Source organism: Silene latifolia, chromosome 11 (assembly GCF_048544455.1).
Source record: "Silene latifolia isolate original U9 population chromosome 11, ASM4854445v1, whole genome shotgun sequence".
Classification (NCBI taxonomy): Eukaryota; Viridiplantae; Streptophyta; class Magnoliopsida; order Caryophyllales; family Caryophyllaceae; genus Silene; species Silene latifolia.
In genome coordinates this window covers 135,505,483-135,527,526 of record NC_133536.1, presented here as the reverse complement: position 1 = coordinate 135,527,526, position 22,044 = coordinate 135,505,483, and the positions used below count along the sequence as shown (strand labels likewise).

General features: G+C 41.7%; 1 non-coding gene across 1 annotated transcript; it reads left to right on the top strand.

Moving 5' to 3' along the window:
• Positions 1-7,685: 7,685 nt before the first annotated feature.
• LOC141615877 (small nucleolar RNA R71) lies at positions 7,686-7,792 on the top strand. The gene has a single exon (XR_012530266.1). It is a non-coding gene; the product is annotated as a small nucleolar RNA R71 (small nucleolar RNA).
• Positions 7,793-22,044: the final 14,252 nt, after the last annotated feature.

The window sequence follows — 22,044 nt, the reverse complement described above, 5'->3', positions numbered from 1 at the left end:
TACGATTCCACTACTTTCGCGTTCATTTCTACAAAATGGACAAAACGAACCAAAGTAGCCAATTCGGGGCAAAATACCATAGAAACAGTATAAAAATGCATCGAAATACGTGCTAAAATAGGCTAAAAAGACTATATAAAAAGCACGTATCAAATCTCCCCAAACCGAACCTTTACTCGTCCTCGAGTAAACTCAAAACTAAACTAATGGAACGGAAATGATAACTCAGAGCTAGCTTAACTTGTCTACTTGAACCAATTTAATGCAACAAAAACTAACGATTAAAGCTAAGCGATCAATACGCAAACGAATTATAAGCTGTTCAGAATTATAGCCAACCTATCGACCTTGCAAGACCAACAAAATCCGACTCTCTCGTGGTCACTCTTCTCTCATGAAGCAAAGGTGAATGATATATGTAAAAGAGGTACGAAAAGACAGTCACTCACCTAACTGCGACCTACATAGCATGCATGCAACAAAAATGAAAGACAATTCAAGTACTAATGCACACACTCCAACCGATAATGTCCGTCACAGTCGAGGGCTTACAAATAATATGGGAATATTGAGGTTCAGGTGAGAAAAGGCAAAACATGTTATGGAAATGTGGAGGTAAAAGCGTCAAGCTAGTTCCTAACAGGACCATAAAGAAACCATCCGAATCTCAACTGACTGAAAAACTAAGTACATAACTAACTGAAACAAGAACAACTTCTCTTTTTTTCAAACTTCTTCAAACAAGTGCCCTTCTTTTGGCACACAACTCACTAGACTCAAAACACAATCTCCTCAAAAAAATATAGAATAAGAACAGAGGAGACAGACGGTCGAAAACAACACCGTCTGAAATAACTAACTGAAACAAGAACAACTTCTCTTTTTTTCAAACTTCTTCTTTTTTCTTTCTTTTTTTTTCTCACGTCTTTCCAGCTCTTTCTTTTTCATTTTTTTTTCATTTTTTTTTCTTTCCACCTTCACGTTTTCTTTTCTTTTATTTCTTTTTCAATTCTTTTTTTTTTCTTCCTTCCTCCTTCCTCTATTTTCCAACAACTCCTAACACAGAAATACGGGCCAAAATGCAACCGGAACACTCATACCCAAAAGAACATACTAACTAGCTTGACTAGGCAGGCTTAATTTGGAATGTAGCTAATGGGTCAAAAAGGGCAAATTTGGCTTATGTGGAGCTAAATGGGTGAAAAATATAAAGAAAGGGAAATTTGCAATTACCTCCCTGCATGTGACACCAACCACAAACCCGAATATGTGCATTTGACTCGAAATTGAATGTCATAAAAGTGCAAAAATGATGAACATGCTATGCAAGGAGTACTACTCTCAATTCCTAATGAACTGGTCATGAATGTCACCAGTTATGGGCTCTAAAACTCAGAATTTTCAAGTAGTTTGCCAATTTATCAGGTCAAGTCTAAACAGTCGGCTATATTTGAACAGAAACTCGTAGACTATGCGTATGACAAAGCTAATAACTATCAATAAAATGCAGGGCTCAAGTAAAATGACAAGTTATAATGCATTGTCATCATGGAAATCTACCGTTCCGACTCAACCTATATGCAAAAATAAACGTGAATTTTTTTTGAATTTTTGAAATTTTCTAATTTTTTTTGGATTTTTTTATTTTTAATGAAAACAAACAACAATGCAAGCTGAAAAATAAACGTGAATGCAAAACAAATCCAAATGCAGACTCAAAAGGATGCAATACCCTCCCCCAAACCAAAACGGACAACGCCCTCGTTCTCCTCCAGCAAACACCAGCAGATATATACAGGGGAACGGGAATATACAACCAATAAGAAAATAAAAACAATAAATAAAAGGAGACAAAATAAAAGAGTAGAGAATACATACAAAATACGAACTTCCCCAAACCAGCCAGAAAACTGGGGAAGTGAGTAGACCAGTAGCTACTCATCGTCGTCGTCCACCACCGTGTACTCCGGGTCTCTCTCCTCCTCTCTCCTCCTCTGCTCCTCAACTCGAGCTCTCTCCACTGCCACCTCTTGGTCCTCCTCCTCCTCCTCATCAGCAGACTCCGGGTACCCCTCAGGCGGGAACCGGAAGAAGGAAGGGTGTGGCCAATCCTCTGGGATCGGCCTGTGTCACCACAAGTGGTACTCGTACAGAGGGTGCAAGGCAAGAGCCAAGTCCCTCTCCATACGAGCCTGACGCGCTGCAACCTCAAGCAACAAACCGTAAACTGCGCCCCCTTGGTCCAGGACCGAGGGCGCCACAAAAGGAGGAGGTGGTACAAAAGTAGCCGGTAGGACCGGCTCAGTCTGTGTCTGGTCAGTGGGAGTAGGAGTAGGAGTGATAGTGGTAGTAGGAGTAGGGGTCGGATCGGGAGTAGCCGTGGAAGGCTGGGCACTCCCTGAAGGTGTAGACCCCTCTCCGGTCTCAAGACGCCGCTTTTTAGCGGCAGGTGCGGTGGGAGGTGGTCGTGGTCGGAGTGGAAGGTGAAGGTTAGGCAGTGACGGCAAACGGTGGCCCCTAGCAACAGTGGGCGAGGGCTAAAGACGGGGGAGAGTGTCACAAGGTAAGTCAACAGACAAGGACCGTCTATCTTCCAAGTCTGGTAGTCTGGGGTCAGCCAATGCTGAGAATGCATGGCCTCCAGACTCAGTAGCCTCTCTCCCTTGAGGTACTGCAAGTTGCGCGGCAAGTCGGGGAAAAGAGAACGGGCAAGAATGGTGGCTATGCCACCGGAGGCAATGGTTCCCGTCTCCTTCAGCCCCTGGCTCTGAAGGTACTGGGCGGTCAAGTAGGCAATGTTGAAGGTAAAAGGACCTCCACAGTCAATGTTTAGGTAACCGCCCAGGATGGAGAGCTCGGTGTTGGTCATGTTGTTCGGCTCCTTTCGGCCGAAAATAGTGCTCCCCATCAGTCTAAGGAAAACACGGACAGGGGGAAGGTGGACCTGATGGAGCTTTCGCTCCTGGTAGGTGGTCTGAGCTAAAGTCTGCCACAGCTGGCGGTGGACCTTTCTCGGGGCAACAGTCACGCCCGTAGAGGAAAGGCCAAGTAGCCTACCAAACTCCGCTAAGGTCATCGGAAAAGTCCGGTTAAATAACCGGAAGGACACTAAAGAACAATCGGGGTCAGTCTCGTAAGCCCCCGAGGAGAAGGTAAAAGAGCTGAGAAACTCGAGGCTCAGCTCCAGAAAAGTGCGGCCGCTCATAGTGATGAGCCCAGCCATCCCCGTGCCCTGAAGTAAGTCACAGACCGACTCGTAAATACCGAGTCTCTCAAGTGCCGATTTCTCTAGAAATCGGGAAGGTACATGCACACAGCGTACTAAATGATAAAATTTCTTGCAATGTAAAACATTAACGAAATGTACCTGTGGGTAGTCTGGGTGAGGGTCGAGGGAAGTGTCCCCTCGGACCGTGACTGTGCCAGAAGTAGAGGCAGAAGCAACAGCTGTAGAAGTGCTAGGAGCGGAAGTAGAGGTAACTGGAGCTGGTGCAGCTCGGGACTGTATACGACCCCGGCCTCTAGAACTCAAAGCGGAAGCCCGTGAGGCGACGGTGTGAGGAACCAGGGCTGCTCTAAAGGCAGTTGCGACTGCTGGCGAGTCCGCCACAGGTGCAAAAGTAGAGGCTGGTGCGGAGGTAGTGGCTGCTGTGGTCACCACTGAAGAGGAACTAGCAGCAGTGCTAGCTGTGGTGGTGACCGTAGAGAAGTGGCGACTGAATCGAGCTAGCAATGAGCTAGCTAGAGCAAAAAACTCGTCCCTGCGCACTGAAACTAGAAACACTCTTGGGCTGCAGAGTCACTAAAGTGGAGACAAAGTGGCAACAAATAGGGGCCACTGTCTCAGACAAAGACGGACTGGAGGACGAACTAGTAGATGGTAAAGAACTAGAATCCATCCTGTAAACAAAGGGTAAGGGGTATTATAAGAAAATAATGGCTAACAGGGCTGAAACAGCATGAAATTAGCATGTGACAGCATAGGAACTCCCCTACCAGTCGAAAATATCCGACCTACAGCACATAATTCCAACAATTCCTCAAAATTTCCTCTAACAAAGTCGAAAAGCAGCATGTAAATGGCGACGAGGGGGGGCATAACAACAACAACAATAGCATATAAGCAATACGAGGTGAATTAAGCCATGGAAGCAAGTAAACCCGTCTCGTCGACCAAGAATTTCGATCGAAATGACCCTAATCGCAAAAATTCGCACAACATTCGAATGGAAGCATGTTAGGCATGTTAAACATTCTACAAACAGCAGCATTATCGCAACAAGGAAGCTAACTTAGACAAATGACAGCAGCAAAAACCCGTCTGACAGTCGAAATTTTCGACTGTCCTGAGTCCAAATCGCAAAAATTCATGTAGAATTCGAATTAAGCATGCAACAACAGCGAGGAATTGGGGTTGATCATCAAGCAAGAGAAACAAGGGCAATAAACACAAATTAAGTCGAAAAAAATCGACTAACCATGGATTTTCGAACCCTAATTCAATTTTCCTCATGAGAATGCAAAAATAATGAAATCAAAGTGCAATGAAGCTAGAGGAATCACTTACTTGATGAGATAAACCTAAAATATGCAATTAATCTTCAAATAATCAAGCAAACAAGCGATTTTTTCGAGCCAAAAACCGCAAACCCTAACCCTTCTTTAAAACCGTGTAGATGATCACAAATTAAGGGGAAATTAAGGGGTTTTGATAGATTAATTAACAAGCAAGGGATTGTAGGTGGCGGATTTGGAGATTGGGCAAGAAAAATTGGGATTTGGGGGAGTTTATTATCGCAAAAATGGAAGGTTAGTCGAAAATTAGGGATAAAATGAAATAGAAAACAAAGTTAGGAGTTTAAAGAATAACTCCCTGCGTCCTATTCATTTTCACTCGATCGAGTGGTTTTAAACATCTCGATCGAGCACTTTTGATGCTCCAGTTGCTCGATCGAGTAGAAATCTACTCGATCGAGAAGTCCCGCTTTATGCTTTACTCGATCGACTGGAAAAAGCACTCGGTCGACCAATTTTTCACTCGATCGAGTACAAAAGGTACTCGATCGAGCTCTTTTCTCGCGTAAGCTCTTGAATTTCGTCCAATCTTCCCTTGGAATACGTAAAACTTCCCCAAACCTGCATAAAAACACATGCAAAAATTTCCCAAAATACCAAATACGCATAAGAACAGTCTATAGTCTTAAATATACGCTAAAAGCAGTCGAAAAACTAAGTGTCCTAATTAAACGCAATAAAAGAAATTCAACGGAAATTCAAAAATTATCTATTACAAAGTGTTACACGGGGCATTTCCCCGTTTAATTCCCAAAGCAATTCAGTAGCCCCTTGAAGGGCTCCTGACTGGGGGACGTCACCTCAGCAACATTGACTGTCCTCTTCAACTTCCATGAGCATGAATTATCATTTGAAACGGTAGGAGGGGAGTAGTTCACATCCACATAAGCGCGAACTTTCCTCGTCCTTGCTCCTCTATCACCATCTTTAGCATCCTTACTTTCAATTTGATTGATAGCAGTTGCACAACATCCTTTGACAGCTCCTTCATTGCTTTCATCTGTACCTGCAGCAAGGAAAACAGACGAACTTCCTCCTTTTTGCTTTCAGTCTGAGGCGGAGGGGTAACAATCGCAGCATAATACTCCAAATTTTCAACTGGAGTGTCAATAGTAGGATCAATAGAAGAGAGAGCATTGCAAGGCTGAGCTTGCATGGGAGCCCTCCGGGACTTAGACTGATTAAAAATCAGCTCTTCGTCCCCTACCTGAAAGGTCAAAGTCTTCCCCCCGACGTCAATAACTGCACGAGCAGTAGACAAAAATGGTCTCCCTAAAATAATAGGGGTGTGTGCATCTTCGGGGATGTCTAAGACAATGAAATCAACGGGAATAAAGAACCTCCCAATCCTCACAGGTACGTCTTCTACTATGCCTAGTAGCCGTGATATACTACGGTCGGCCATCTGGACTGTCATGTTAGTGCAACTCAGCTTTGTCAAACCAAGCCTCTTAGCCAGAGACAGCGGTAAGACACTCACGCTAGCGCCTAAATTGCATAGCGCATTATCAATCAAATAGTTACCTATATGACACGGAATTGAAAAACTACCCGGGTCCGACTGCTTAGGAGGTAACTTATTTTGAAATAGGGCTGACCCCACCTCAGTCAAAGCTACGGTCTCACTATCACTAATGGTCCTCTTACGACTCAGAATTTCTTTCATAAACTTAAGATAAGAGGGTACCTTTGTCAGCAACTCGGTGAATGGCACAGTGACTTCCAAGCTTTTCAGAAGTTCGACAAATTTGCCGAATTGTTGATTGGCCTTTGTATTCTGCAGTCGTCTCAGGAAGGGAACTGTAATAGGTATCTCAAGTCCCTTGTTTCTCTCTTCCAATGTGTCTTCTGGAGCGAGTTCTGTATCCTTTGGATGCTTCTTACCTCTCGAACGAGGTCTTTCCGGTGATTTATCGCTTAAACGAGCACTAGCAGGCTCTCGAATAAGCTTCCCGTCATCAAAACTACTCGATCGACTAATATACCCATTCGATCGAGCAGTTTCCTCATCAATGTCAATCGATCGAGTAAAATTTCCACTCGATCGATCAACTCCTCTTTGCTCATCACTCGATCGAGTAGAAAAACTACTCGATCGACCATTGCCAATTCCTTGATCACTCGATCGAGTGATATTTTCACTCGATCGACCAGTTTCGTCCCTAGATTTGCTCGATCGACCACCAAACCAACGATCGAGCACTTGCTTTACCGTGAGCTCATTTTCTTCGCGAATCTGTTCACCATCGATTCTGACTCTCCTCGGGTCTGATTTCTGCATTTCCGGTCCCTCATATGAACGACCGCTTCTCAGATTGATGAAATTTACCGTCTCGTGTGGATTCTTCTCATTTTGAGTCGGTAATTGACCCTGCTTCCTTGTGGATTGGTTCATGGCTAGTTGGGCAACTTGAGTTTCAAGTGACTTTATGGAAGCATCTTTTTGTTGATCACTCAGCTGAAACTGCTTCGTAAAAGCTTGCAACATAGACTTAAGCTCACCAATTTCACTCACCCCACCGGAAGATGATGCACCGTGGTTAGGAGGAGTAAAGGAAGGAGGCTTCTGATAGCCTTGTTGATTCTTGTGTGGAGGGACATACGGTTGCTGCTGGTGCGGAGGAGGAGTAGGATTGAGCACATTCTGACTAGTCCACCTCGGATTGGGATGGACTGCCCCTTGATTATTGTAATAGGAACCCCCTCCTTGCCTATATTGCTGAAAGGCAAGGACTTGTTCCTTCTCTACAAGACAGCCAACAGTAGAGTGGCCATCATTACCTCCACATCTCTCACAAGAAACGGTCTTTCCCCTAGTAAGAACATGGACCGTCTGAGGCTCCCCAGCAGCTTGTAATTCCAACTTGTCGAACCTAGCATTCATGGTCTCCAGCTGAGCCAAAACCTGCTTATCGACTGCATGAACTGTTCTAATCCCATCCCTCGGGTTACCATATTCAGCACTGTGATTAGCCATTTCTTCAATAAGAGACCACCCCTTATCATCATCGGTGTTCTCCTGGAATCTCCCACTAGATGCCGCATCAAGTATGGCTCTGTGGTCATTATACAGCCCATTGTAGAACTGATTGGCTAGGAACCATGGGTCAAAACCATGGTGAGGAATAGACCTCACCAACTTCTTGAATCGTGTCCATGCTTCATAGAAACTCTCATCGGGAGCCTGTCTGAAACTAGTAATCTTGGCCCTCAGCAAATTGGTGCGTTGTGGAGGGAAATATCTCTTGTAAAATGCAAGAGCAAGAGAGTCCCAATCAGAACCCCAAAGCAGTGTGCGGTCCAAGTCGATCGACCACTCCCTGGTCAATCGGCTAAAGAGAAAGGAAATAGAACTTCCTTAATCTTGTCTTGAGTTACCCCTTAGTGGCGGGGATAGTAGAACGATGTCGGTAAAGGTCTCCATATGCTTCCTCGGATCTTCGCCAGCCACACCTCTATAAATGTTTCTCTCCACCAGATTGATATAAGAAGGACGGATATCAAAGGTGTTCCCATCCTCAGTCTGGAGATTGAAACCTTTGGGAATAGAAGAGGCTTTAGGCACTGAATGACAAGAAAGTTTAGGCATCTTTACTGTAGAAATCGGACTGTCTTCCGTGAAAAGAAAATGATCAAGCTCTGGCTCGAAAGTACTCAAGTCTTCCTTTCGTGATTTCCTTATCAGACGGAGTCTATGCCTGAATAATCTCTCTGGTTCTGAATCAGCTGAAACTAATTCACACCTGTCTGACCTGGGCATAAAAAACACTGAAAGGAAATGAATAAGAACTGCCTCAAGGAATAAAAATTCCCTGAGACGGAAAAATAAACGGAACGAAAAACAAATAGGGCAATTGCCTCCCCGGCAACGGCGCCAAAATTTGACACGTCTGTCGTATACCTGTCAAAAATAAACTAACTCAACTAACTATATAGCTAGGGAAGTCAGGTCGATCTCCACAGGGAGGCAAGATATTTGTAGAAGTCCGTCTATTTGGTCACAAATGGGGGGGGGTTGTTTGATTTGTTATCTAAACTACGAGTTTTGAAGGGAAGAGAAATAAAGGGCAAGAGCAGTAAAGACAGAAAATGAGTTTACACTATCAGATAAAGAGGGACATGTCAGGATTTCGGTTCACTGCGGCAGTCCAGTGACTCAGCTGTAAATGACTCAGACGAATTAATGTAAGACGGATGTTGAAAGGTCCTCTCGGCCCACTTTCTATCCTAAAATACCGCTAACTTAACTTTCATTCTCGTCAGGGTAGTCTACTGTTCATAGCAGGCCTATTTAGTCCAATCTTTCGATCTAGGATTAATTTTAGCCAGATTAAAGGTTAACATAGAAGTGTGCACTCAACTAAGTCGGATAAATACAATTAAATTGCTATGGTGACAGAACCTTGTAATCAATTCGTCTAATTCATTTACTACATCGTCACTTTCCTACCGCAGATCCCCTAATCCCAACATGAAAGGGGTTTAGCTACTCATATCGCTAATTAAACTAACAACAGATAATATTCCAGCAGTAAACATAATGAGAGAACAATTAAAAAGCATAAAAGAGAATTAGGGCAGAAGAATAAATGCAACGAAACGAGAGATTAAAGCAAACAAAATATTAATTATTAATAAGAGAAGAGAAAGAATTACAATCAATGCGAATCCGGCGTAAAGAACACAAATTCCGAGCAAGAATAATCCCAAAAGCAAGGTTACAGTAGAGAGGAATGAAGTACGCAGTAAAGTTTTCTTTATAGATAAAAAGATGCCTATTAACCTAGTTAACGTAGGTTTAAATAGAAAAGTAAATGAGTTTTGCGAAATAAATCATCACACGAGCTGTTCAAAGCCCATAAACAGCGAAACCACTCGATCGAGTGGATTAAAACCACTCGATCGAGCAAAAACCTCAGCAAATCTACTCGATCGAGTAGAAAGTTACTCGATCGAGTAACTGGCCTTTCTGCAAGATAAGGATCGAGTGGAAAACCACTCGATCGACCACCAGAGGAGGTAGAAACCACTCGATCGAGTGGTAAAGCTGCTTGATCGAGTTCTTTATCTTCAAATCAGCTCAAGTCCTGATCGAGGCCATTTCGTGTTCACAATTAAGTATATGTGGTCGTTGGTCAATGGTCGATACAAAACACAATTTATACTTCACAAACAACTCTACAATTAGTAAAGCGGCAAGTAAAGGTCGGATCCCAAGGGACGGGTATTGAAATGAGAATTCTATTGTAACTAGTAGTGTCTAGGGGGTGTCACAAATTGGGTTGATGTAGAAGGTTACTAAACTAAAATAGCAATGAAAATAAACTAGCAAGATGAATAAAATAAGGGGTGTAAACAATTGATTAAAGGCACTAGGGTGTCATGGGATCATAGGGGAATCATGGGATATGATCATACAAACATGTTCTCAAATTATAAGCAAGCAATTATTGTTGTGATGGATTGAGTTGGGTTATATCTTACAATCCTAGGAAAGTTTGGGTCCCGGAGCCGAATCGATTAGATTGTACAACACCTACAAGTCGACTTAATCTTCCCTACTCAACACATGCATGGTCTAACAAGACTCGAGTTGTGTTATGTCTTACAAGTCAAGTTGAGTAGATAAGAGATGGTGATAAATGCAAGGATTCATAGGCTTAGCATTTCATCAAATATAACATGTGCATGTATTAAGATCAAAACAAGCAAGCAAATAAGATATGAAAGCATATTGATTTAAGCATGAATCATTCCCCATGTTGGTTTCCCCTAATCACCCATTAAACCCTAGCTAAGAGACTACTCACTCATTATCATGTTGATCATGCTAGAAAGGTTGTCAATCATACTAACATAATGAAACATGATGAATAAATGAAAGTAATTAACAATAATTAAAAAGGGATTAAGAGATTATACCTACTAATGATTCCAATAATAAAGCAAGAATAATAGAAGTACTTGAATCCTAGATTGAGAGGTTGTCAATCTCCCAATAATAACCCAAATAATCTTCAATTACCCAAAATAAAGGAAGAACAAGAGAGAGATTAAAGAACTAAAACTTGGATTAAAACTTGATTAATACTTGATTACAATATTGAAGAGAGATTTGATTGATATTAACTACACTAATTATTGATAAGAAGAACATGCTCCTCTAATTAGACTAATGGGGTATTTATAGTGAAAATTAGGGAGGATGCATTAGGGTTAACTAAGGGCTAAACTAGTAATTACACTTTTTAAGTTGAGCAAGGAGAATCCGGTATTTTCCGAGAGAAGGGCTTCTCTTTTCGTAGCTTGAAGAATGAAAATCGTCTTTGTCAGCATCAAATCCGTGCGGATTAGAGTCGGGACGGCCGGATCTGGCTGAGGAATCCGAGCGGATCCTTGGGCAAGACGCCGGATTTGTGAGGGGAATCCGAGCGGATTCCAAGGTGGGACGCTCGGATTGGGTTGGACGGACGGGCGGATTTGGTACAATCCGTTCGGATTGTTGGTCACAAATTCTTCTTCTTTTCTTCCCTTTTCTTCATAAATTCCTTGGGGATTTCCTCGGGGACTCAAGGATCCTTTTCTCAACATTGGTCTTCTACTATGATATGTACAAAGGCCTTCTAGTCTTGTCTCTCCTTGATGCTTGGTCATTGAATACAATCAATTTAGCCTCGTTTTGCCATGAAAATGCAAGATTCTTACTCCTTTCCTACCAAGGGATCAAAATCTCAAAGAATATGCAAAACAAAGAACTAAAGATAAGAAATGACCCAAATAGGCACTAAAAAGCATGGAAACAATGGTAATTCGGGGCTAAATATGCGCCAATTATGGTCACATCAAATATCCCCAAACCGAACCTTTGCTCGTCCCGAGTAAAGAGGTGACAAAGACTAGGACCAATACTAACCTAACCTAATAATAATAGCCGATATGAGACAATTAGCGGGTCTCACTCCGCCCCTTCAACTCACAACAAGACAACCATGAGGTAGGATGCCTTCTTGCAAGGCAAGGTGGGTCTTGCCAAAATGGCGACACATCCAAACATTAAAGCACATAAAATCACATAATGGATGCATCTACAAAAAGAATAGCCACTTTCCTCATCTAAGTGGCGGAAATTATCTACAAGGGAAGCAATTCAAGGGTACACAATCCTTCATAGATGCAATTTGTTCAAACTACTAGGCCTAGAAGGATACCAATAAATCACCTCCAAAAGGTGTCAAGCTAGGGTACCTTTGTCCTCAATCGTTAAATGCTTTCGTCAAGAGTAGACTCCCTATGGTGTTAGAAACACTGGAGGATCGCGGAATTCCCCCTCTTGTCTAGACAAGAAGAAGGGTCGTCCCCTCTCTACCATGCACAAAAATGGATACGATGGATAAAGGGATCGATAGTAATTGAGTTTCATTTTGGGAGTTTGCTTTTGTTTTTGTTTTTCCCCCCAATTTCTTGTGGCATTTGACATTTGAGAACACTTTCTTGCCATTTCTTTTTTATTTTTGGCATTTCAACACTTGACAACTTTTTGCATTTCTTTTTGAACATTTTCAAAGTCACCCAAATTAGTAACGAGGGTGCCTTGTATTTGAAGCTTAGGAGTTCTATTTTTGCTCCTCTTTTCATTTGATGCATTTTTGCAAAACTTTCTTTCACTTTTCATTTCTTTGAGCTCAAATTGATTTCTTTTTGTGCCCATTCCCTTTGATGACAAAAATGTGGTAGAACATGGATGAATGATGGAAGTATGCATGGTTTCAAGGGTCACCTTGGAATAAACGGTAGCCAAGGAGTTATCACACCACAAGGTACTCTTGACTAGGCCTTAAACCATGGGTCAAAGGATACTAGTATGACACATCCTAGGGTGTTTTACAAGTATTCTAACAAGCAAAGTCTTAAGAATAAAAAGCATCTACTAGGGCCTATATACACTTGTCAAGCTTCCCAAATAGACGGTTTCGCAAAATTTTTCTAACATGCAAACTACATGCCATGATGCAACTAGCATATAAAAATCCTAATGCAAATGATTCTACCAACTAATATGACATATAAACTAGATGCAAGTCCTAAATTCACATTGTTTTACCGCATCAATCAAAATAAAGCCACATAGTCATTAACATAAAGAGGAAAAAGGAGATTGGAAAGATCATACCATGCGGTCTTCAATATCCTCATGTCTCGGATGTGGCGTAGTCAATCAAAGTGAACAAGGATAAAACAAACACAATATATACAAGACAATATATACAAAGGAAATGAACTTGTTTTTGGTTTTTCAATTTTTTCAATTTTTTTGTTTTTGAAATTTTTTCAATTTTTATGGTTTTTGAATAAAAGTTAAGTGTTAGAATTCCCATCCCCACACTAATATGGGCATTGTCCTCAATGGCCAAAATGATGGAAATTATGCAAAAATGATGCATGATTTCTATACTAAATGCAATTCTACACTAAGCTATACTACATGATGCATGGTTTTTGTTATGACGGAGAGGATAATTTAGATTACCTCCCGTTGTGTATGCATTAACTTCCCCAAACCAAATAAGACACTATTGCTAATGTCAAAGTATTGGGGTAGTTCATGCACACACTATGCTATGCATGAAACTAGATTGTCATTTTGGATTTTACAAATGGGAACAATAAAGAACACCTCAATGGTACCGAGGTGTGAGTCCTTTGATGTTGCTAGGACTAAACCAACAATGATCAAAATGAAATAAAAATACAAAGAAACAAGATACAAAGCTCTTTTCATGAAAAATAAAGATAAAGAGGAGAGATGAGAAAACTTCACTTGAACTAAGGTGGGTGCCTCTTGCCCGCTCCACCTAGCTATGAAGTAGTCTCCTAGATATCGGCATCATCTCCTTCAATATCGGTATCCCAAATATCCTTTGAAGCATCACTTAAACTTGGATCCATGAATTCATCTTCACTCTCAAGCTTCACCGTATCACCTCCACAAGAATCCCCACACTCTTCCCCTTTGCGACCGTTTGCCTCTTCATTAGCCTTCTCCGAGTTAGGAAAGAGCAATTCCATTTGAGCCCATGAGGGGAAAGCTCCTTCCTCACTAATCCGTCCTTTTTGAGCCATCTCATAGTATTGGGGGTAAAGAGCATAATAAGTGTCCACGGAGGTCTCATATTGACGGTAGTGTAAATCTTGCAAAATTCCCATGACAAAGTCATCACGGGGGAGGATGAAGGGATTTGGATGGTTATATGGTTGGTAGGGAAAGGGGTAAGGAGGTACTTTTATCTTCTCATTTTGAGTTTGTTGTCCTTGTTGTGGTGGTGGATTTTGTGGAGGTGGAGTTTGCCTTTTTTGACTTGGGATGAGGTAGGAGGGCATTGGGGACAAGCTTCCTCTTCTTGGGGAGACCCGTGGTAGATCATGCATTGGGAGATAGAGTGGATCGCTCCCTTTTGTCAACCACTTTATCCTCTTATCAACCCCCTCAAGGGTTATCCAATGGTGTTGGACGATAAGGAGATCTTCATTAATTCTCGTGTTCCCCGCAAGTGGAGTGTACTCATTGTTCTCATTGAACCTTGGGTTGAAGTGCTTTGCAAGTCTAGTTATGAGTCCACCATTCACTATGTGCTTCATTCCATCATCATTCCCATTTCGAAATTTTGCCCATTTCTCTAGCATAACTAGAGGTGCATTGAATTGATACCCATCTCTCCCTTGAATGTTGAGGTATGATTCCATGAATACAAGGTCCAATTGGTTGACAATGGCCGGATCACGGCGGGCGAAAAGAGTACCCGAAAGAAATCTATATGTAAGCCTCAAGATCGGGTTTTGGATGTGAAAAGCAAGACACTCTTTGGTAAGAATGAAATCCCGGCCCGTCATGGCCCTCCACAATGGTGCAACATTATACTTTTTGGGCTTTGATGTTCGGGTAGGCGAAACATCAAGTCCGAACACATTGGCAAACTCGACAAGGGTCATCATTCTAGAGACATTCTCCAACCTAAACTCTATGCAAATAGTCTTGTTCAAGGTTGTGATTCTCAAAAAGCTTAAGAATTCTAGCACAAGGGACCGATATGTTGGCTCATACATGCGAAAGAGAGTCGAAAGACCAAAAACCTCAAAGAGTGCCTCTACTTGGTGAAAGATTCCAAGCTTTCTTAAGGTATCATGACAAAGAAATTTAGTGGGAAGAATATTCTTACTTAAGAGTCGATGGAAGACCAATCGCTGCACATCATCAAGGAATTCCACATTCGAGAAATCATCGAGCCTTGTGAGGTCTACAATCTCTACATGCTCCCTTCTAATGGTGTTGAGATGTGAGGTAGAGGAACTTCCCACCATCCTTGGTCTTCTTGCACTTCTAAAGGAGGATCTCCTTGGTGCCATTCTTGCTTCTTTTGTTGGGTTCTTTTGATTTGAAGATTTGCTAAGGATGTTCCTTGTTGATTGAGAATTGGAAACCCTAGAAAATTGGTGATTTTTAATTTTGTGGGGGAAGAGAGTGAATTGGATATGTATGGGAGTCATAAGGAGGTGGGTTTTATAGGGTAAGTGGAAGGAGTAGTGATGTGTCATTATATGGGTGGTGGGGTGTAATTTAATTGAGAAAAGTCGGGCCGAAAAACAGGCAGGGAGACGAGCGGATTCGAAGGCAAGACGCTCGGATTCTTCTCTCACGGGACGGGCGGATTCTGGGCAATACGCCCGGATTCTGCCACAGAGTAAAATCCCAAAATTTTTCTCGCCACAAGACGGGCGTCCCGAGCCAAAGACGCTCGGATTCCTTCATGGTGGGATGGGCGTCTCTTTCAGAAGACGGGCGGATTTCAGTACAGAGATTTTTCTTGAAATGCACAGGCGGAGAGACGAGCGTCTTTCCACAAATCCGGCCGGATTCAACCAGACGGGCGTCTTCTTCCTTAGGACGCTCGGATTCTTCATCAGTCCAGAAATCTTCAATTTCTCAACACAAACCGACGCGCGGTTTCTCCCCCGGACGTCCGGATTACTCGTCGGGACGCCCGATTCCCGGAATCCGCTCGGATTCTGGCTGCGAGCTTTGACTTTTTCTTCTTTCTTTCAATGCATCCCCACACTTAGGAATTTGCTCCTTCCTTCATTCTAAAACTTGTTAGTAACCCTCCCTCACTTACGCTCATGAAAAGAGTTTATGACATTTATTAAAATAAAAGCAATAATAAATACAAGTTAGAGGGTTAGTATATTTACAAATGGTGGTTTAGGGAGGACTCCACCAAACTCTCCCTTAGATGGTCCTTTCAAGGGGGAGGAGGCCCGAGGTAGGTAGCCTCTACCTCTCCAACAAATCCTCCTTCATAGTATGGCTTCAACCTTTGACCATTTACCTTGAACTTGCTTCCATCTTCCGCCTTGAGTTCGAAATCTCCATATTTTCCAACTTCGGTTATCACATAGGGACCCATCCATCTAGAGTTCAATTTTCCCGGAAAGAGTCGGTAGCGGGAGTTGAATAGAAGGACTTTGTCTCCCTTGTGCAAGGCCTTTTGTCGAATTCTCTTATCATGAAGCAATTTTGTTCTTTCTTTGTAAATCTTTGCATTCTCATAAGATTGTAGTCGGAATTCCTCCAATTCTTGGATTTGGATCATCCTCTTTTGACCGCTCAATTTGAGATCAAGATTGAGTGCTCGGATTGCCCAATAAGCTTTGTATTCCAATTCGATTGGCAAATGACATGCTTTTCCATATACAAGCTTGTAGGGGGAGGCACCAATGGGAGTCTTATAGGCCGTCCTATAAGCCCAAAGAGCATCATCAAGCTTTGTGCTCCAATCTTTCCGAGTCTTGTTCACAACTTTTTCAAGAATTTGCTTGATCTCTCTATTTGAAATTTCCACTTGACCGCTTGTTTGAGGATGATATCCCAAGCCGGTTCGATGTTGAACACCATATTTGGTCAAAAGGGATGCAAGCTTTTTCTCATGGAAATGGGTTCCTCCATCACTAATGATAGCTCTAGGAACTCCAAATCGTGGGAAAATTATCTTCTTGAAAAGCTTGGTGACCGTTTTCGCATCATCATTTGGGGTGGCAATTGCCTCTACCCACTTTGAAACATAATCTACGGCCACAAGGATGTACTTATTCCCATTGGATGTCACAAAGGGTCCTTGGTAGTCAATTCCCCAAACATCGAAAATCTCCACCTCTAGAATGCCCCTTTGTGGCATTTCGTTTCTCCAAGATATATTTCCCGTTCTTTGACAAGCATCACAATGAATGATGAATTCTCTTGTATCTTGAAACATTGTGGGCCAATAGAAGCCCGATTGGAGAATTTTTGCAACGGTTCTTCTTGCTCCATGGTGCCCACCGTAGGGTGATGAATGGCATCCTTCCAAGATTCCTTGGATTTCCCATTGGGGGATGCATCTTCGGTAGAGCCCATCGCTACACTCCTTGTAGAGGTTTGGGTCATCCCAAAAGTACCTCTTCACTTCGAATAGGAATCTCTTCCTTTGGTTATGGTTCAAGTTAGGAGGGAGCACCTTTCCAACAATATAATTGGCATAATCGGCAAACCATGGGGTGATGTGCCTTTCAAGTTGAGTTTGAATAGCCATCAAAATATCGTCGGGGAATGAGTCATTGATCGGGGTTTCTCCATTTTCATCATGAAACCGGATTCTTGACAAGTGATCCGCTACTACATTCTCGGCTCCTTTCTTGTCTCTTATCTCCAAGTCAAATTCTTGAAGAAGCAAAATCCATCTCAACAATCTTGGTTTTGCCTCCTTCTTTATCAAGAGATGTCGGAGAGCACGGTGATCCGAAAATACAATCACCTTGGATCCAAGCAAGTAGGAACGGAATTTATCCAAAGCATAAACAATGGCAAGAAGCTCCTTTTCGGTTGTATCGTAATTCACTTGAGAAGGGTCGAGGGTTTTGCTTATGTAATAGATGGCATGAAGAGCTCTCCCTACCCGTTGGCCAAGAACCGCTCCAACGGCGTAGTTGCTAGCGTCACACATAATCTCGAAAGGTAACTCCCAATTTGGGGGTTGGATGATTGGTGCCGAGATTAATGCTTCTTTGATTCTATTAAAAGCTTCAACACACTCGTCAGTAAATTGGAATTGGGCATCTTTGAGCAAAAGTTGAGTGAGGGGTTTCGCTATTTTCGAAAAATCTTTTATGAAACGACGATAAAAACCCGCGTGACCGAGAAAACTTCTCACCCCTCTAACATTCACGGGAGGTGGGAGTTTCTCTATCACCTCAACTTTAGCTTTATCGACCTCGATGCCCTTTTCCGAAATCAAGTGACCCAAAACAATTCCTTCATTGACCATGAAATGACACTTTTCCCAATTTAAAACAAGACTAACATCCTCACATTTTTGCAATACAAGAGAAAGATTATGCAAGCATGAGTCAAAGTCCTTTCCATAAACACTAAAATCATCCATAAAAACTTCCATTATGGTCTCTAGATAATCGGAGAAGACACTTATCATGCATCTTTGGAAAGTGGCGAGGGCATTACATAATCCAAAAGGCATCCTTTTATAGGCAAAAGTGCCGTAAGGGCATGTGAAGGTGGTCTTATGTTGGTCATCCGGGTGTATAGGGATTTGGAAGAATCCCGAATACCCGTCAAGGTAACAAAAGAATTTGTTAGAGGCTAACCTCTCAAGCATTTGGTCAATGAATGGTAAGGGGAAGTGATCTTTCCTTGTTGCGGAGTTTAATTTACGGTAGTCAATACACATACGCCAACCGGTGATCATCCTTGTGGGTATTAATTCATTCTTTTCATTTGTCACTACCGTAGTACCTCCTTTCTTAGGTACCACTTGGACGGGGCTAACCCACAAAGAATCCGATATGGGATATATGATTCCCGCATCAAGTAATTTCATGACTTCTCCTTTGACAACTTCTTGCATGTGGGGGTTTAATCTTCTTTGGGATTGAATGGTAGGTCTATGGTCGTCCTCTAGATGAATCCTATGCATGCAAAAGTTGGGACTTATCCCCTTAAGGTCATCTAGACTATAACCTATAGCCTTCTCATGTTGTTTCAACACATTAAGTAATTTTCCCAATTGGTCATCATCAAGTCTATCATTAACAATTACGGGTTTGGTCTTTGATTCATCAAGGTAAGCATATTTCAAATTTGGGGGAAGGGGTTTCAAAGTAGGAGTTTGTACCTCACTTTCCTCCTTTGGAGTTTCATTGAGAATTTGCTCCATCTCCATTAAACATTCCATTCTCATGACATACTCATCTTCACTTTCATGAACCTCATCATATTCGAATTCCATGATGGGTTCCTCTTGCTCTTGAGTTTGTAGAATATCCTCTAGGATGGATTGCTCATCCTCTATGGGTTGACATGCTTCTACTAGAATATTATGCACCAACTCGGATTGTGCATGAGTGAGTTCCTTGTTAGCTAGAGCGGCCTCAAAGAGATCCACCTCCAACTCCCAATACATGCTCTTAGCCTTACTTGCTTCTAAGGCCTCTAATGCTTGCATGGGATCCTTGAAGTAATGGATACTCAAGTGGTCCTCTACAAAACAATCTATGAAATCCATTCTTGCAAAATATCAAACAACTTGAAAACGATTAGAGCAAACCTTGAGGAGTTTTACTTCCCCAAGGTGAAAAAGGCACAACTAATAACAATAAAAGAAATCTTAAATCAATTAAACACCGTCCCCGGCAACGGCGCCATTTTTGATCGAGGCCATTTCGTGTTCACAATTAAGTATATGTGGTCGTTGGTCAATGGTCGATACAAAACACAATTTATACTTCACAAACAACTCTACAATTAGTAAAGAGGCAAGTAAAGGTCGGATCCCAAGGGACGGGTATTGAAATGAGAATTCTATTGTAACTAGTAGTGTCTAGGGGGTGTCACAAATTGGGTTGATGTAGAAGGTTACTAAACTAAAATAGCAATGAAAATAAACTAGCAAGATGAATAAAATAAGGGGTGTAAACAATTGATTAAAGGCACTAGGGTGTCATGGGATCATAGGGGAATCATGGGATATGATCATACAAACATGTTCTCAAATTATAAGCAAGCAATTATTGTTGTGATGGATTGAGTTGGGTTATATCTTACAATCCTAGGAAAGTTTGGGTCCCGGAGCCGAATCGATTAGATTGTACAACACCTACAAGTCGACTTAATCTTCCCTACTCAACACATGCATGGTCTAACAAGACTCGAGTTGTGTTATGTCTTACAAGTCAAGTTGAATAGATAAGAGATGGTAGTAAATGCAAGGATTCATAGGCTTAGCATTTCATCAAATATAACATGTGCATGTATTAAGATCAAAACAAGCAAGCAAATAAGATATGAAAGCATATTGATTTAAGCATGAATCATTCCCCATGTTGGTTTCCCCTAATCACCCATTAAACCGTAGCTAAGAGACTACTCACTCATTATCATGTTGATCATGCTAGAAAGGTTGTCAATCATACTAACATAATGAAACATGATGAATAAATGAAAGTAATTAACAATAATTAAAAAGGGATTAAGAGATTATACCTACTAATGATTCCAATAATAAAGCAAGAATAATAGAAGTACTTGAATCCTAGATTGAGAGGTTGTCAATCTCCCAATAATAACCCAAATAATCTTCAATTACCCAAAATAAAGGAAGAACAAGAGAGAGATTAAAGAACTAAAACTTGGATTAAAACTTGATTAATACTTGATTACAATATTGAAGAGAGATTTGATTGATATTAACTACACTAATTATTGATAAGAAGAACATGCTCCTCTAATTAGACTAATGGGGTATTTATAGTGAAAATTAGGGAGGATGCATTAGGGTTAACTAAGGGCTAAACTAGTAATTACACTTTTTAAGTTGAGCAAGGAGAATCCGGTATTTTCTGAGAGAAGGGCTTCTCTTTTCGTAGCTTGAAGAATGAAAATCGTCTTTGTCTTCAAATCCGTGCGGATTAGAGTCGGGACGGCCGGATCTGGTGAGAATCCGAGCGGATCCTTGGGCAAGACGCTCGGATTTGTGAGGGGGAATCCGAGCGGATTCCAAGGTGGGACGCTCGGATTGGGCTGGACGGACGGGCGGATTTGGTACAATCCGTTCGGATTGTTGGTCAGCGTCAATTCTTCTTCTTTTCTTCCCTTTTCTTCATAAATTCCTTGGGGATTTCCTCGGGGACTCAAGGATCCTTTTCTCAACATTGGTCTTCTACTATGATATGTACAAAGGCCTTCTAGTCTTGTCTCTCCTTGATGCTTGGTCATTGAATACAATAAATTTAGCCTCGTTTTGCCATGAAAATGCAAGATTCTTATTCCTTTCCTACCAAGGGATCAAAATCTCAAAGAATATGCAAAACAAAGAACTAAAGATAAGAAATGACCCAAATAGGCACTAAAAAGCATGGAAACAATGGTAATTCGGGGGCTAAATATGCGCCAATTATGGTCACATCAAGTCCGCGCCTAAATGCCTCGTAATCCGTGCCATGACGCTTCCAAATGCAGTATCTCACTCTGGAACAATCCCGTCTCCTCTAAATGCATGCAAAAAGGACGAAAAAGAGTACGATTCCACTACTTTCGCGTTCATTTCTACAAAATGGACAAAACGAACCAAAGTAGCCAATTCGGGGAAAAATACCATAGAAACAGTATAAAAATGCATAGAAATACGTGCTAAAATAGGCTAAAAAGACTATATAAAAAGCACGTATCATCAAGCCATTAATGTGCACATCCCTCTTGGAGTGGGAAGCTCCAACAGGCGACTCAAGCGTAAGACAATCTCCTAACCGTCATACGTCTCCAAACAAGTAACCAAGCAAACCACCATGTCCTCCGACATACAAGGCAACACAACATATACGATATACCATATAACATGCCAATTACCGACTCACTCAATGCAAATGAATGATAAAGACTCATTTTCTAAATAAATACGACAATAAAACTGAGTAGGATAAACCTACCTCACAGCAAATCCGCATAAACAAACGGTCACACAAGCTAAGTCCGTCTCGTAAAACCGTCTCACAAAACACATTTCATAAATACGATAATAATAAAAATACGTATAAATACACTCATCTAATCATACAAATACGTATATAATTACATATAAATATACTAATCCAATACGTATACCAATACATATAATATACTAATATATTTATACAAATACGTATAAATATACTAATACATTATACTAATACATATACGACTAAATAAATAAAACCCGTCTTACTATACAAATCCCGACTCAAAACTCAAAACCACGTCCACCACCACTGCCACCGTGAGCCACCACCACCAGCCCACGACCCCACCGTCAACCCCCCGACACCAACAACCTCACCCGCAACAACCACACACACACCACACACCTACACGAATCACCACCACCGTGGCCGCCA